Source organism: Schistocerca americana, chromosome 2, assembly GCF_021461395.2.
Source record: "Schistocerca americana isolate TAMUIC-IGC-003095 chromosome 2, iqSchAmer2.1, whole genome shotgun sequence".
NCBI lineage: Eukaryota > Metazoa > Arthropoda > Insecta > Orthoptera > Acrididae > Schistocerca > Schistocerca americana.
In genome coordinates, this window is record NC_060120.1 from 174,557,310 (window position 1) to 174,571,819 (window position 14,510).

A 14,510-nucleotide genomic window follows, 5' to 3' on the forward strand; every position below is an offset into this window, starting at 1 on the left:
GAGTTACAGGTGGTCCCTAATAATGTTCACGTAGTCCGCTGCTGCCATGGTTCCTCCTGTTAGAACCGCAGGTCTCGTGGATGCCCAGATGAATGTCCCACTGTTCCCACCGGCCTGCGTCCATGGTGCGCTGCATGTTTCTAGCAGCCGTTCGTCTGGATGCCGGCGTATCTGGACAAGACCATCCTGCCTGGTTTAAAATAAACGGGATTCATCCGACCAGGCGACACGATTTCATTGATCCGCGGTCCAATCACGATGATTCCATGCCCACGGTAATCGTAACTGACGATGCTGTTGGGGCAACATGGGAACACGTTGGGGTCCTCTGCTGCGGAACACCGTGAGGTACGCGGTGTGCTCCGAAACGCTTTTGCCTGCGCCAGCGTTGTGTTCTGTCGTCAGATCTGCCACAGATCGCAGCCTATCCTGCTTTAGAGAGCGGACAATCCTTCGATCTCTACTTTCTGTGGCGATGTATGGACGTTTAACTTCTTGCCGTCTACTTGTGGTTCAGAATTCTTCTACCACTTTACAAAGATACTCACGACAGTAGCACTCATACAGTCGAACAGCCTCGCCGTTCGAGATAATCGCTCCCAGGCACGGGGGCACAGCAGTCTGGCTTTCGTCAAAGTCGCTTAAGTCGGTGGATTAGTCCATTTGCGGCACTTATAGTCGAATGATTCCACATTCGCCGCTGCTCCGTTCACACAGGGCGACCCACTAGGAATGGTCAATATTCCGGGATATGACAGACAGGCCGATGACATTGTAATTCTGTCAGAGACAGCAAAAGACTTGGAGGAGCAGTTGAACGGAATGGACAGTGTATTGAAAGGAGGATATAAGATGAAACGAGGATAATGGAATGTAGTCGAATTAAATCGGGTGATGCTGAGGGAATTAAATTAGGAAATGAGACACTTAAAGTAGTAAAGGAGCAAAATAACTGATGATGGTCGAACTAGAGAGGATATAAAATGTAGACTGGCAGTGGCAAGGAAAGCGTCTCTGAAGAAGAGAAATTTGTTACCATTGAATATAGATTTAAATGTCAGGAAGTCGTTTCTGAAAGTATTCGTATGGAGTGTAGCCATGCATGGAAGTGAAACACGGACGATAAGAAGTTTGGACAAGAAGAGAACAGAAGTTTTCGAAGTGTGGTGCTTCAGAAGAATGCTGAAGATTAGATGGGTAGATCACATAACTAATGAGGAGATGCTGAATAGAACTGGGGAGAAGAGGCACAACTTGACTAGAAGAAGGGATCGGTTGGTAGGACATGTTCTGAGGCATCAAGGGATCACCAATTTAGTATTGGAGGGTAAAAATCGTAGAGGAAGACCAAGAGATGAATGCACTAAGCAGATTCAGAGGGATGTAGGTTGCAGTAGGTACTGGGAGATGAAGTATCTTGCACAGGATAGAGTAGCATGGGGAGCTGCATCAAACCAGTCTCAGGACTGAAGACCACTACAACAACAACATGACAAACACGGTCATTCGAAGCAAAAAAGTCTAGCAAACATGGGCTCCAAAATGCGCACTTCAAGAGCTATGAGCAGTTCTTCATCTTCAAGCACAATCACTCTGCTTTCCCCAGGTTAAGAGGTGATGGTATTGACCAAAACAAGAAAAAACTGTCCGGTAACATGGGCTCGAAACTGCCCACCTTAAGAGCTAAGAGCACTTGTCCATTTTCGCTACTGTTAAACACATCTCTTCTACTGAATAAGTGCTTGTAGCTCTTAACTTATGCATTTTAGAGTCCATGTTTACTAGACAGTTTTTTCTTGTTTTGGTCCATACAGCCTCCCACCTAAATGTGGAAGGCAAAGAGCTAGCAGTAAAACACATATGTTTCACTATATCAAAGAGGGTGCTCATAGCTCTTAAGTTATGTTTTTTAGACCCACGTTTACTAGACTTTTTTGCTTCGAATGATCGTTCCTGTCATATCCCCGAATGTTAACCATTACTCCTGTGAAACCCTGTATACTTCTGTTACCGATTCATGTGTCCGCAACAAGCAACTTAGCGGTGGGTAGTGGTCATAATGTTTTGACTCATCGGTGTATGTCGCTGCCTTTTTATGGAGTAAGTTTGATGAGGGGGTCACATTATGGGCCATTAAGAACGGACAAAACATCCTGTAAAATGCGATCTGTTCTCAATGGTTCCCGAATGACAGCCCTCTGGGACTGTAAATTAAGTAATTGGTACACGTGACATAGAATTAACAGTTCCTTACTTCTTGTGCCATGTGGTTATAATTGAAGTGAAGCTACTCACAGAGGTCTAATGTGGATGGTAATTATCATATGGCAGTCTGAACCGTGGTACTACCCCGTTCATTAGAAAATCAAAATTACAATCTCACCATAGTTATTTAAATGAAATAGGAAGCCCTGGATTACTGGTGATGGACAAGCTTGTGATTTGCGACCGAACCGCCGAATCTTTCCATCAGTAAATGGGGTATGTTCTCAACTGACTCTGTTGTTTTAACCCCCTCCACTGACGGAATGACCCGCTTCCTACTTCCGTATGTATAAAGCCGATACGGACTTGTAGCTGTCACGCCTTTGCGCTTACTGCTACGTATTTTAACCGTAAATAGCTCAGTCCTAATGGTAAGAGGTAGTAGTGAATTCACGTTGTTAATCTTTGAATACAGCACAGCTGCCACAAGCTCAGCTCACCTTTACTCCACTCCTACCCTCGCCATTGCACCACATTAACTAGGTGCTACTTGGACCTTGCTAAATTCACTTGCGTATACATTTTTGACCGTTACTCGCCAGTATTTACCTATTGGATTAGTACACTCCTAACCGGACTATTTCCCAAAGAGCTGTAATGATTGAACGGGTTCGATCCACGGCCTACAGTGCCCTACAGTTCACATGGTAACACTGCCTACCTGACCCACTTAACTTGGTAGTGAGCTTATGTATCCAATCACCACTGCTAGCAGCAGTGGATAATCCTATCAGCGCGACGAGAGCAGCAGACTTACCGTCGAATCCTCCTGAAAATACTACGGTCGCCAGCTCTGAAGGAGCAAAAGAATAAATCAATTTTTTGGCTCGTTTCAAAGTGAAACGGCTTGAGTTGAATTTAAACTTAATTCTGAATATTACTATTTCTGATCATTCTAGGTGATTCTACAAAGCAAATACTCTCTCAATTTCTGTGAGTTGGCTTGGTAATTACCACCAAGACAATTTATGCAACTTAGGTTAACAAAATTCTATCCTTCAACTTATTTAATGATTTTGGATATTACTCTTTGGACAATTGATATAGAATTAGTTAAGTGACTTTACTTGAAAGGTTACTCAGAAAAATTTAAGTAACTATAAATAGGCGACTCATTCTGGTGTGACCATTGCTCTTTTCAACATTCTTATACGCTAAAGTATTCTACAACCAAAAGAATTGTAAATGAAAGAGGCGATGGTGGCCTCAGTCTGATTTCACTACACTATGTTTCAGGTTACTACACTTTACAATGAACAACATGTGTCGTAATTTTACTCATTACTATATTCTGTCCTCTGCACTTGCACAAAAGAAAACTGGCATTCTCCTTTTACATGTATACAAAGTTCGACTTAACAATTGCAAGCAGTCTTGCCTTGGGTAGACGTGTCGGTGCTGGTGGTGAGATGCATGTGGCTAACGCAGCTCTTCACGCCTCATGCCCTTAATGGCGGCTGGAACTACGAGCTGTAGCACTCGTATAAGCTACTGCACGTCCGCCATAAAATCTGGGCGCAGGAACTCTTACAATCAGCACCAGTGGCATAGAGACGGCTTCGACAACCATTCGTCGCGTTCCACTCCACAAACGGCGACGATATTCGCCTCTTCGCTGTTGCACAATCACTTTTGCGTGATCACAGTTATGCACGTCCGGTCACGTCAACCCTCCCCAGGCCATTCCATTGTTCAGTCCCTGTGTCTCCAGCTACCTCTAGCTACGCTCGTATCACCAAGAGTGGGGGCGTTCCCCTATCACCTTTTTACCGAGATCATTTAGTATTTAAGAATATCTATATTTATTACCCTGGAGTTCATACCAGTCATAATAATTTACTACTAGCGCTTTATAACATTAAATCATACAGTAATAACTTATAATTACCAAGAAAAAGAATACATTTGACTCCGAGAGCTTAGTGCATTGTCTGACAGGTAGCGCTAATTCCCAGTTTCGCCAATAGATGGCATCAGGGTGCACTCCCTGGCAGTCTCACACCAGCGCGCCCGTTTCCGACGCGCGGGCTCCAAATTACTGTCAGCCCACCATCATTTCAGTTCCGTTACAGATTGTTTTTCAATTTTAACTTGACTCAAAACAGACTTTATTATAAACTTCAATTCGGGCATTTGACCCCTTTACTGATGCAATATACCAATCTTCACTTTGATTGAATTACATAAACACGAATAACAATCATTATTTTACGTCCGCAACCAAAATCATTGACAGTAGGCACGGTGAATAATCAATCACAAACAATCGTTCTTGTTTAACCGTGTCTCAAGAGACTAATAATACAATACACTTCCAACCGAAGTTACACAGCCACATAATACCACAACTTCATTAAGAACAAAGACATCTTAAAGCTTAATAAAACTGAACTACCCACGTAAAGGTGCACAGTGAAACATGCATATACCAAAAATACAAAGTGGGCCAACCAAGGTCGCAAAACTTGCACACAGGAATAATAACAAGTTTCACGTTAATTAAAGACACACAAATGATTAACATAAGAGTTAAATAAGAAGGGCTAGTAGTAACTCAGCCAATAAACTTACTTACAGAAGCGCCATTATTAACAAGGTGGCCTCACTTAACAAACGGACATAATGACTTAGAATGATTCCCAAATTGCACTTAACTTTAGAGAACAGCGTTAAGGCCCACAGCAGTGTTTGGAAGCAATAACGCTACGGCCGGCAGGCTATACGAGCGTTCACTCCCCACGGCTTGGGCACAGTGTCACATACCAGGCGGTATATATTTATATATAATCCGACCGGCCTCACAATGAGCGGTCCTAACAAGAATCCATAACCGCGCCGACGCCAGGGAACGACCAGTCTTAACAAATGGCCTGTAGCACAAATAGATTGCAATGAAAACAAGGTCAAATCATAGCCACACTGGAATATATAATAACCACGCCCCCAGATTCTTAAGGAACAATACTCTAACATTACCCGTGTCCCAGTAAATTAGCAGGAAACTTAAAGATCACTTCCAGTTGCCTTAAGGCACTTTCAACATTAAATAAACATACCAAATGTTGCCGTGACAAATGATTAAACCGTAAACTCTACGGCTGCCGGGCACGTACACAACCGCAGCCAGTCCCAAAGCGGACAAAATGCCCTAAAACAAGTTAAAATTTGCGTGAAAACCACTTAAAACACACACTCCACAGATGATCAAAAACGGAATGAGGAACATCAGCCTCCTTAAAATAGCCACTGTGGAACCAAGTTCAGAACCATCTCCGGTAGCTACCCATGTCACAGTAAGTTTCAATAATCTTCTTAGTTAAACACAGAATAAAAGTCATACGTAACTTGCAGCTTGCAAATTACGAGCTGGGAAGCAGTTCAGCGTGATACGACTAACCCATCACAATTTTGCACGTCAATGATCGGCATTGTACATCCAGTGCGAGCCAAAAGACAAGGGCGGCGAGCACGGCGAGGCCCATGCACCACTGTTAGGGAAGCGGGCTTGTTTTCAACACAAGTTGGCTCGTTGAGCAGTTGGGGGAGCAGTCAAAGATAGCAGGACAGCCGAATATCGATATCAGTGATGCAAATGGAACACCCTAGCTCCAGCCGCCACGGCTCACAGTGAAGCTTGGTAGATATTCTAATGTGTTAATGTGAAACCGATTTACGCTAGAAAAAATTAGTTCCAGTTTTGGCCACCATGTGCAAATCTGACACTGCGAATGCAAAAAAGACGTATAAAAATGTTTCCATATGTAATCGATTAGGACGGGGCAGCAAAAATCAAACAAGTGAGAAAAGCATAATGTTGATTTTATTGTTATCGGCCGCTTACAGAAGTTGTTCAGTATGAATACCGGACACGACGACGAGATGCTGCGTCCGTAAAACGACGTGATTAACAGTTGCTCGCTGCAGTTTCGGTGGATTCTGAGCAACGTGTTCCTGTAGATTGGCCTTCAAATCAGATAAGAGATCTCACGTGTCCCTGGTAAACGGGTTCGTTTAGATATCCCCAGAACCAAAAGTCATATAGATTGAGACCAGGTGATCTTGCAGACCATGTATCTGGAAAACCTCTGGAGTTAACACGTTCGTGGAAGGTTGCAATAAGATTTTTCACTGGACGAACGACATGAAGAGTTACCCCGTCTAGCATGAAAAAAGTTGCCCTCTTCCATAGAGGGAATCATATGTCGTACAAGGAAATTCCGATAATGTGCAGACGTCACGGTACAGATGACAGGTCTTCTGGGTGTACTCTCTTCAAAGAAGACCTGATCGAGAGTAAAGTTGCTTGTGAATCCACACCACACAGTACATACAGTGATCGCATTTGCTCTTGGTGCACAACACGTGATTTAACAATACCCTGAATTAGGCATTTCTCTGTGTTCACTGCCTATTGTAGTGTAAAATACGCCTCGTCACTCCATAGAATATTGCCCGGCCACAGGTCATCAACTTCGAACCGTGCCAGAAACCGAAGAGCAAATTCAGAACATCGCTGCAGGTCATGAGGTTTATTTTTCAGCACCATCTGGATCAGCGTAAAATAGATCGCAAAACTTGCCGTACTGTTGACCTTGGGGTGGACAATTCTTGTGACACTGCACGAGCACTAGCTACACCCGAAGCGCGCGATGCCTGGTCAGTTACAGCAATCTCGTCAATAAATTCCACCGGGATAGGACTCCTTCCTCTTCCAGGTACCACACCAAACTCACCCGTGTTCCCTATTTTTATTATGATCTTTTTAAGCCATTTAATGACATCGATCCTCTCCTCAGGCCTTTCAGTCGACGATATTCTATCGATCTACATCTACATCTACATCTATACTTCTTCCCGGAATGTGCTCGCTCGTAATTTCGATAATAAACCTCTCCGTATTGCGTAACGCCTTTCTTGAAGTGTCCGCCACTGGAGCTTGTTCAGCATCTCCGTAACGCTCTCGCGCTGACTAAATGTCCCCATGACGAATCGCGCTGCTTTTCGCTGGATCATGTCTATCTCTTCTATTAATCCAACCTGGTAAGGGTCCCATACTGATGAGCAATACTCAAGAATCGGACGAACAAGCGTTTTGTAAGCTACTTCTTTCGTCGATGAGTCACATTTTCTTAGAATTCTTCCTATGAATCTCAACCTGGCGCCTGCTTTTCCCACTATTTGTTTTATGTGATCATTCCACTTCAGATCGCTCCGGATAGTAACTCCTAAGTATTTTACGGTCGTTACCGCTTCCAATGATTTACCACCTATGGCATAATCGTACTGGAATGGATTTCTGCCCCTATGTATGCGCATTATATTACATTTATCTACGTTTAGGGAAAGCTGCCAGCTGCAACGCTATTTGCTGCCGTTGACATAAAACGGTTTCAACAACAGTTCACTGTCTCTTTTCTCAATAATCATACTATTCACTCAAGTTATGGCTTGCAAATGACAGCGTGGATGTCATAGCGTCAGATAAACTCTGTAAAAAGCCAGCTTTGCATCTGGTGGCCACAATTGGAGTTAATTATTTTTCCTGTGTAAATACGTTCGGCATTAACGTAACAAAATTACAGCCCACACAGGGCATCCGTGAGTAGCTGCGCTTTAATTACAACCACCCGGTATTACAACGGCAATCTCACTTTACAAGTCATGACAAATAGCAAGCAGTAGATGCTTGAGAACAGATCGATTCCGCCCTCCTAGATTTCGAAAATACATTCCACACTGTCCTACATTGTCGCCTACTAACCCAGATACGATTATATGGAGTAGCTCCGCAAATACTCTGGTGCGCAAAACTGTAGAACGACAGTAACTTTCGCGTGAAGTGTCACTGCCAAGAAACATAATTCTGTGAAGCTTGGACCATACATAGAAAGAGAACTGCTACACTGTACTACAGAAGCTAACTGAGGGAAATACGCTATGAGATGAACAGAAATAACACTTTAATTCAAAGACAAAACTATACTCAACTCACCGGGAGTCATGATAGTCCCCTGCCACTATAAAACACGGGACATAGTTCGTGTGATCACCACGAACGGCAGTGCGTGCTCTGCAAAGTGCTTCCGTGCAGACCACAAGGTTGATAAAGAGATTAGGGCGGTTGTAGAAGTACACTACTGGCCATTAAAATTGCTACACCATGAAGAAATGTAGATGATAAACGGCTATCCATTGGACAAATATATTATACTAGAACTGATATGTGATTACATTTTCACGCAATTTGGGTGCATAGATCCTGAGAAATTATATCCAGAACAACCACCTCTGACCGTAATAACGACCTTGATACGCCTGGGCATTGAGTCAAACAGAGTTTAGATGGCGTGTACAGGTACAGCTGCCCATGCAGCTTCAACACGATACCACAGTTCATCAAAAGTAGTGACTCGCGTATTGTGACGAGCCAGTTGCTCGGCCACCATTGACTAGACGTTTTCAATTGGTGAGAGATCTGGAGAATGTGCTGGCCAGGGCAGCAGTCGAACATATTCTGTATCCAGAAAGGCCCGTACAGGACCTGCAACATGCGGTCATGCATTATTCTGCTGAAATGTAGGGTTGCGCAGGGATCGAATGAAGGGTAGAGCCACGGGTCGTAACACATCAGAAATGTAACGTCCACTGTTCAAAGTGCCGTCAATGCGAACAAGAGGCGACCGAGACGTGTAACCAATGGCATCCCATACCATAACGCCGGGTGATACGCCAGTATGCCGATGACGAATACACGCTTCCAATGTGCGTTCACCGCGATGTCGCCAAACACGGATGCGACCATCATGATGCTGTAAACAGAACCTGGATTCATCCCAAAAAATGACGTGTTGCCATTCGAGTACCCAGGTTCGTCGTTGAGTACACCATTGCAGGCGCTCCTGTCTGTGATGCAGCGGCAAGGGTAACCGCAGCCATGATCTCCGAGCTGATAGTCCATGCTGCTGCAAACGTTGTCGAACTGTTCGTGCAGATGTTTGTTGTCCTGCAAACGTCCCCCTCTGTTGACTCAGGGATCGAGACGTGGCTGCACGATCCATTACAGCCATGCGGATAAGATGCCTGTCATCTCGACTGCTAGTGATACGAGGCCGTTGGGATCCAGCACGGCGTTCCGTATTACCCTCATGAACCCACCGATTCCATATTCAGCTAACAGTCATTGGATCTTGACCAACGTAATCAGCAATGTTTCGATACGATTAATCGCAATCGCGATAGGCTACGATCCGACCTTTATCATAGTCGGAAACGTGATGGCACGCATTTCTCCTTCTTACACGAGGCATCACAACAACGTTTCACCAGGCAACGCTAGTCAACTGCTGTTTGTGTATGACAAATCAGTAGGAAACTTTCCTCATGTCAGTACGTTGTAGGTGTCGCCACCGGCGCCAACGTTGTGTGAATGCTCTGAAAAGCTAATCATTTGCATATCACAGCATCTTCTTCCTGTCGGTTAAATTTCGCGGCTGTAGCACGTCATCTTCGTGGTGTAGCAATTTTATTGGCCAGTAGTGTATATAGTCGTTTTTCCTTCGCTCGATATGCGAATGGAACAGGGCACAAAAAAGCTAATACTGGTGTGAATACCCTCCACCAGACTTTGTACAGTGGCTCACAGAGTACATATGCAGATGTAAGTATAGATGTAGAGTTTCAAAAATGTGACAAACGTCTTCGATTATTTTTGTTCTCTCTCGACACATATGATTTTTTTGCTAATCGATGCAATGATCTGAAGAACATATTAACAAATTTATTATTTATGTAGACTGAAACTAGAGCGTAGCGTCTGGATGGGACTGGGAAATTCATCTTTGGCTACCGGCCTCAACACACTGAAGAAAAACAAATTATCAGAAGCCGAGTTTGTTGTAGTTGTTGTTGTGGTCTTCAGTCCTGAGACTGGTTTGATGCAGCTCTCCATGCTACTCTATCCTGTGCAAGCTTCTTCATCTCCCAGTACCTACTGCAACCTACATCCTTCTGAATCTGCTTAGTGCATTCATCTCTTGGACTCCCTCTACGATTTTTACCCTCCACGCTGCCCTCCAATACTAAATTCGTGATCCCTTGATGCCTCAGAACATTTCCTACCAACCGATCCCTTCTTCTAGTCGTTGTGCCTCTTCTTCCCAATTCTATTCAACATCTCCTCATTAGTTACGTGATCTACCCATCTAATCTTCAGCATTATTCTGTAGCACAACATTTCGAAAGCTTCTATTCTCTTCTTGTCCAAACTATTTATCGTCTATGTTTCACTTCCATACATGGCTACACTCCATACAAATACTTTCAGAAACGACTTCCTGACACTTAAACCTATACTCGATGTTAACAAATTCCTCTTCTTCAGAAACGCTTTCCTTGCCATTGCCAGTCTACATTTTATATCCTCTCTACTACTGTCATCATCAGTTATTTTGCTCCCCACATAGCAAAACTCCTTTACTACTTTAAGAGTCTCATTTCCTAATCTAATTCCCTCAGCATCACCCGACTTAATTCGACTACATTCCAATATCCTCGTTTTGCTTTTGTTGATGTTCATCTTATACCCTCCTTTCAAGACACTGTTCATTCCGTTCAACTGCTGTTCCAAGTCCTTTGCTGTCTCTGACAGAATTACAGTGTCATCGGCGAACCTCAAAGTTTTTATTTCTTCTCCATGGATTTTAATACCTACTCCGAATTTTTCTTTTGTTTCCTTTACTGCTTGTTCAATATACAGATTGAATAACATCGGGGAGAGGCTACAACCCTGTCTCACTCCCTTCCCAACCACTGCTTCCCTTTCTTGCCCCTCGACTCTTATAACTGCCATCTGGTTTCTGTACAAATTGTAAATAGCCTTTTGCTCCCTGTATTTTACCCCTGACACCTTCAGAATTTGAAAGAGAGTATTCCAGTTAACATTGTCAAAAGCTTTATCTAAGTCTACAAATGCTAGAAATGTAGGTTTGCCTTTCCTTAATCTGTCTTCTAAGATAAGTCGTAACGACAGTGTTGCCTCACGTTTTCCAACATTTCTACGGAATCCAAACTGATCTTCCCCGAGGTCGATGTCTACCAGTTTTTCCATTCATCTGTAAAGAATTCGCGTTAGTATTTTGCAGCTGTGACTTATTAAACTGATAGTTCGATAATTTTCACATCTGTAACACCTGCTTTCTTTGAGATTGGAACTATTATATTCTTCTTGAAGTCTGAGGGTATTTCGCCTGTCTCATACATCTTGCTCACCAGATGGTAAAGTTTTGTCATGACTGGGTCTCCCAAGGCCGTCAGTAGTTCTAATGGAATGTTGTCTACTCCCAGGGCCTTGTTTCGACTCAGGTCTTTCAGTGCTCTGTCAAACTCTTCACGCAGTATCGTATCTCCCATTTCATCTTCATCTACAATCTCTTCCATTTCCATAATATTGTCCTCAAGTACATCGCCCTTGTATAGTCCCTCTATATACTCCTTCCACCTTTCTGCTTTCCCTTCTTTGCTTAGAACTGGGTTTCCATCTGAGCTCTTGATATTCATACACGTGGTACTCTTTTCCTGTAGGCGGTATCTAATTTACCCCTAGTGACATAAGCCTCTACATCCTTCCATTTGTCCTCTAGCCATCCCTGCTTAGCAGTTTTGCACTTCCTGTCGATCTCTTTTTTGAGACGTTTGTATTCCTTTTTGCCTGCTTCATTTACTGCATTTTTATATTTTCTCCTTTCATCAATTAAATTCAATATTTCTTCTGTTACCCAAGGATTTCTACTAGTCCTTGTCTTTTTACCTACTTGATCCTCTGCCGCCTTCACTACTTCATCCCTCAGAGCTACCCATTCTTCTTCTACTGTCTTTCTTTCCCCCATTCCTGTCAATTGTTCCCTTATGCTCTCCCTGAAACTCTCTGTAACCTCTGGTTTAGTCAGTTTATCAAGGTCCCATCTCCTTAAATTCCCATCTTTTTACAGTTTCTTCAGTTTTAATCTACAGTCCATAACCAATAGATTGTGGTCAGAGTCCACATCTGCCCTTTGGAAATGTCTTACAATTTAAAACCTGGTTCCTAAATCTCTGTCTTACCATTATATAATCTATCTGACCTTCTATGTAGCTGAGTTAATCACCCTTTTTCCGGCGGTCATACCTGCAGCCACAGATGTTGTTATCGGAGGTTACTTAAGAGATGCCGAAAAGGCATATCACGGGTGGAACTCGTTGTGCAGCGTAAACTTGCTGACAGATTAAACCCATGTCAGACCAGGATTCGAACCTGTATCCTCTATCCCGAGCAAAGTTCAGACCAACTGAGCACATCTAATGTTCCAGCTCGCACCGCTAGTACCTCTCTTCGTCGTACAGGGTTGCCAGCGAGTGTAAATTATAATCTCTAGTATACCACATTCTTTAACTTGCTGCCATAACGTAACGATAGATTATTCACTGAAAGCGAAGCTTATCTCTTTATGGAGGCCACCGATGATCCGGATCAGTATGTTCCCTACGAACTAAAACGCTATCATCTCATCTAGTTGATTGTAGAATATTTCAGACCCCCTAAATGATCTTACATTTGCGTTACTCTCAAACTCTTTCAATAGTGACGTCCGAAAGGCTAAGTGGGAACCTAATCGACAATCATCTAGTGTCTTACCCGTTAGCTTGCCCGCCTATATGTCGGAGAGGCATTTGTTTCATAGTTCTTATTTTCTCTGATTACTGTCTCATGCGTTTCAACGGATAGACGGTGTTCTACGTAACGTGTTGTTTTTTATGCAACTTACAAAATAATTAATGGAAGGAATATTTATTTACACAAGTAAACGTAAGAAACGTTACTCTTTCTGCGTACTTATGAACATCATTTATTTGGTTATTTTCCAGAGGTTTGCAGCAATGACTCAAAATTTTTAAATAAAACTGTTTTGTGCTGTAGCTCATGTATTAAAACTAAGTGTGTACAAACCAGTTTAAATGAAATTTTTGTCAGTTTTATTTAGGTATTCAGAAACGCTGAAAATTTTGGTGGTGGATGCAACATGGAGTACATAATTGGTTGTGTTCAGATGGATGTTCCAGTGGCGGAATTTCCATGTAAATGAGATTTTCAAACAAGTGCCCATTTTCCTGAGTGCGAAACTCAGCTCGCCTTCTAAACACCAGCAATTTTACATCTCGACGTAGGTTGTGAAACGTCCCCTTAGAACAATTATAAATGACTGTGCTTAAACTGACACACAATATTTTGTTAGCGCAACGCAATCTGACTTTCAATAATCCCTACAAAAGAATGGCCCTGACTAACATTAACCTATACCTTTCAGAAATCACTTACCTCACAAAAATCTTCATTACTCGAACTACTGCAGTACAGCGAGCGCCACTACTGCCAGCTAAATAAAAGATTCAAACTACGGAAGGCACTAACTACTGATAGGGATAGTTAGCAAATGAAAGATATTAATAGAGAACAAACAATGTATTTACCTTGATATCATCATATATAAATACAGCAGTTCATGACAAATTTCAAAACTCCGCCATCTCTCTCCCCACATCCACCACTGCTGGCGGCTCACCTCCAACTGCGCAACGCTACGCGCTGTTCACATCCAGCTGCCGCTGCCCAACACTACAATGGCAGACAACAATGCAAAGCAGCCACAGACTGCACACAGCACAGCCAGTGATTTTCATACAGAGTCGGCGTTACCAATAAAAAAACCTAAACAGCCTACTTACATAGCCCCCATGCTCCCCACAGAAAAAATTTACAAATTGGTTTGGGCAGTGGCCAATACAGATTTGAAAAAATTTTTCATAATTACAATAACAAAGAAATCAAATGCACACACTTATTGATACTATGTTGGTCAAAAGCTAAAATTTTCTCACAGTCCATAAAGATAGTCCTGATCATTCATCATAATAGTAATTACAGTTTTTTTTCACAAAGTCTCATTAGTAAAAGAAATCGCACACAGAAGTAGTGGATTTCCATGCAGTCTTGAAGAAGTAGCGTTGTCCTTCCAACGGAAAGACAGTGCTGACTCTCGACATGCAGACAAGTAATGGGTCACAACAGAGCAAACCCACAGCAGAGTCATTCGAAGTTTTGAAGAATATTGGTAGGTAGGTCATCACAGAGTAGAGCCACTGTAGTCCTGGTAGAGAGTATGGTATTGGTGGGCCACCAGAGGTGCAGACCCACTGTAGTCCTTGTAGAAATA

General features: G+C 42.9%; 1 protein-coding gene across 1 annotated transcript in view; it reads left to right on the plus strand.

The window, feature by feature from the left end:
• Positions 1-14,510, plus strand: part of LOC124593853 (voltage-dependent T-type calcium channel subunit alpha-1H-like) — a 452,274-nt gene that overhangs the window by 220,060 nt on the left and 217,704 nt on the right. The gene's annotated exons all lie outside the window — the stretch shown is intronic.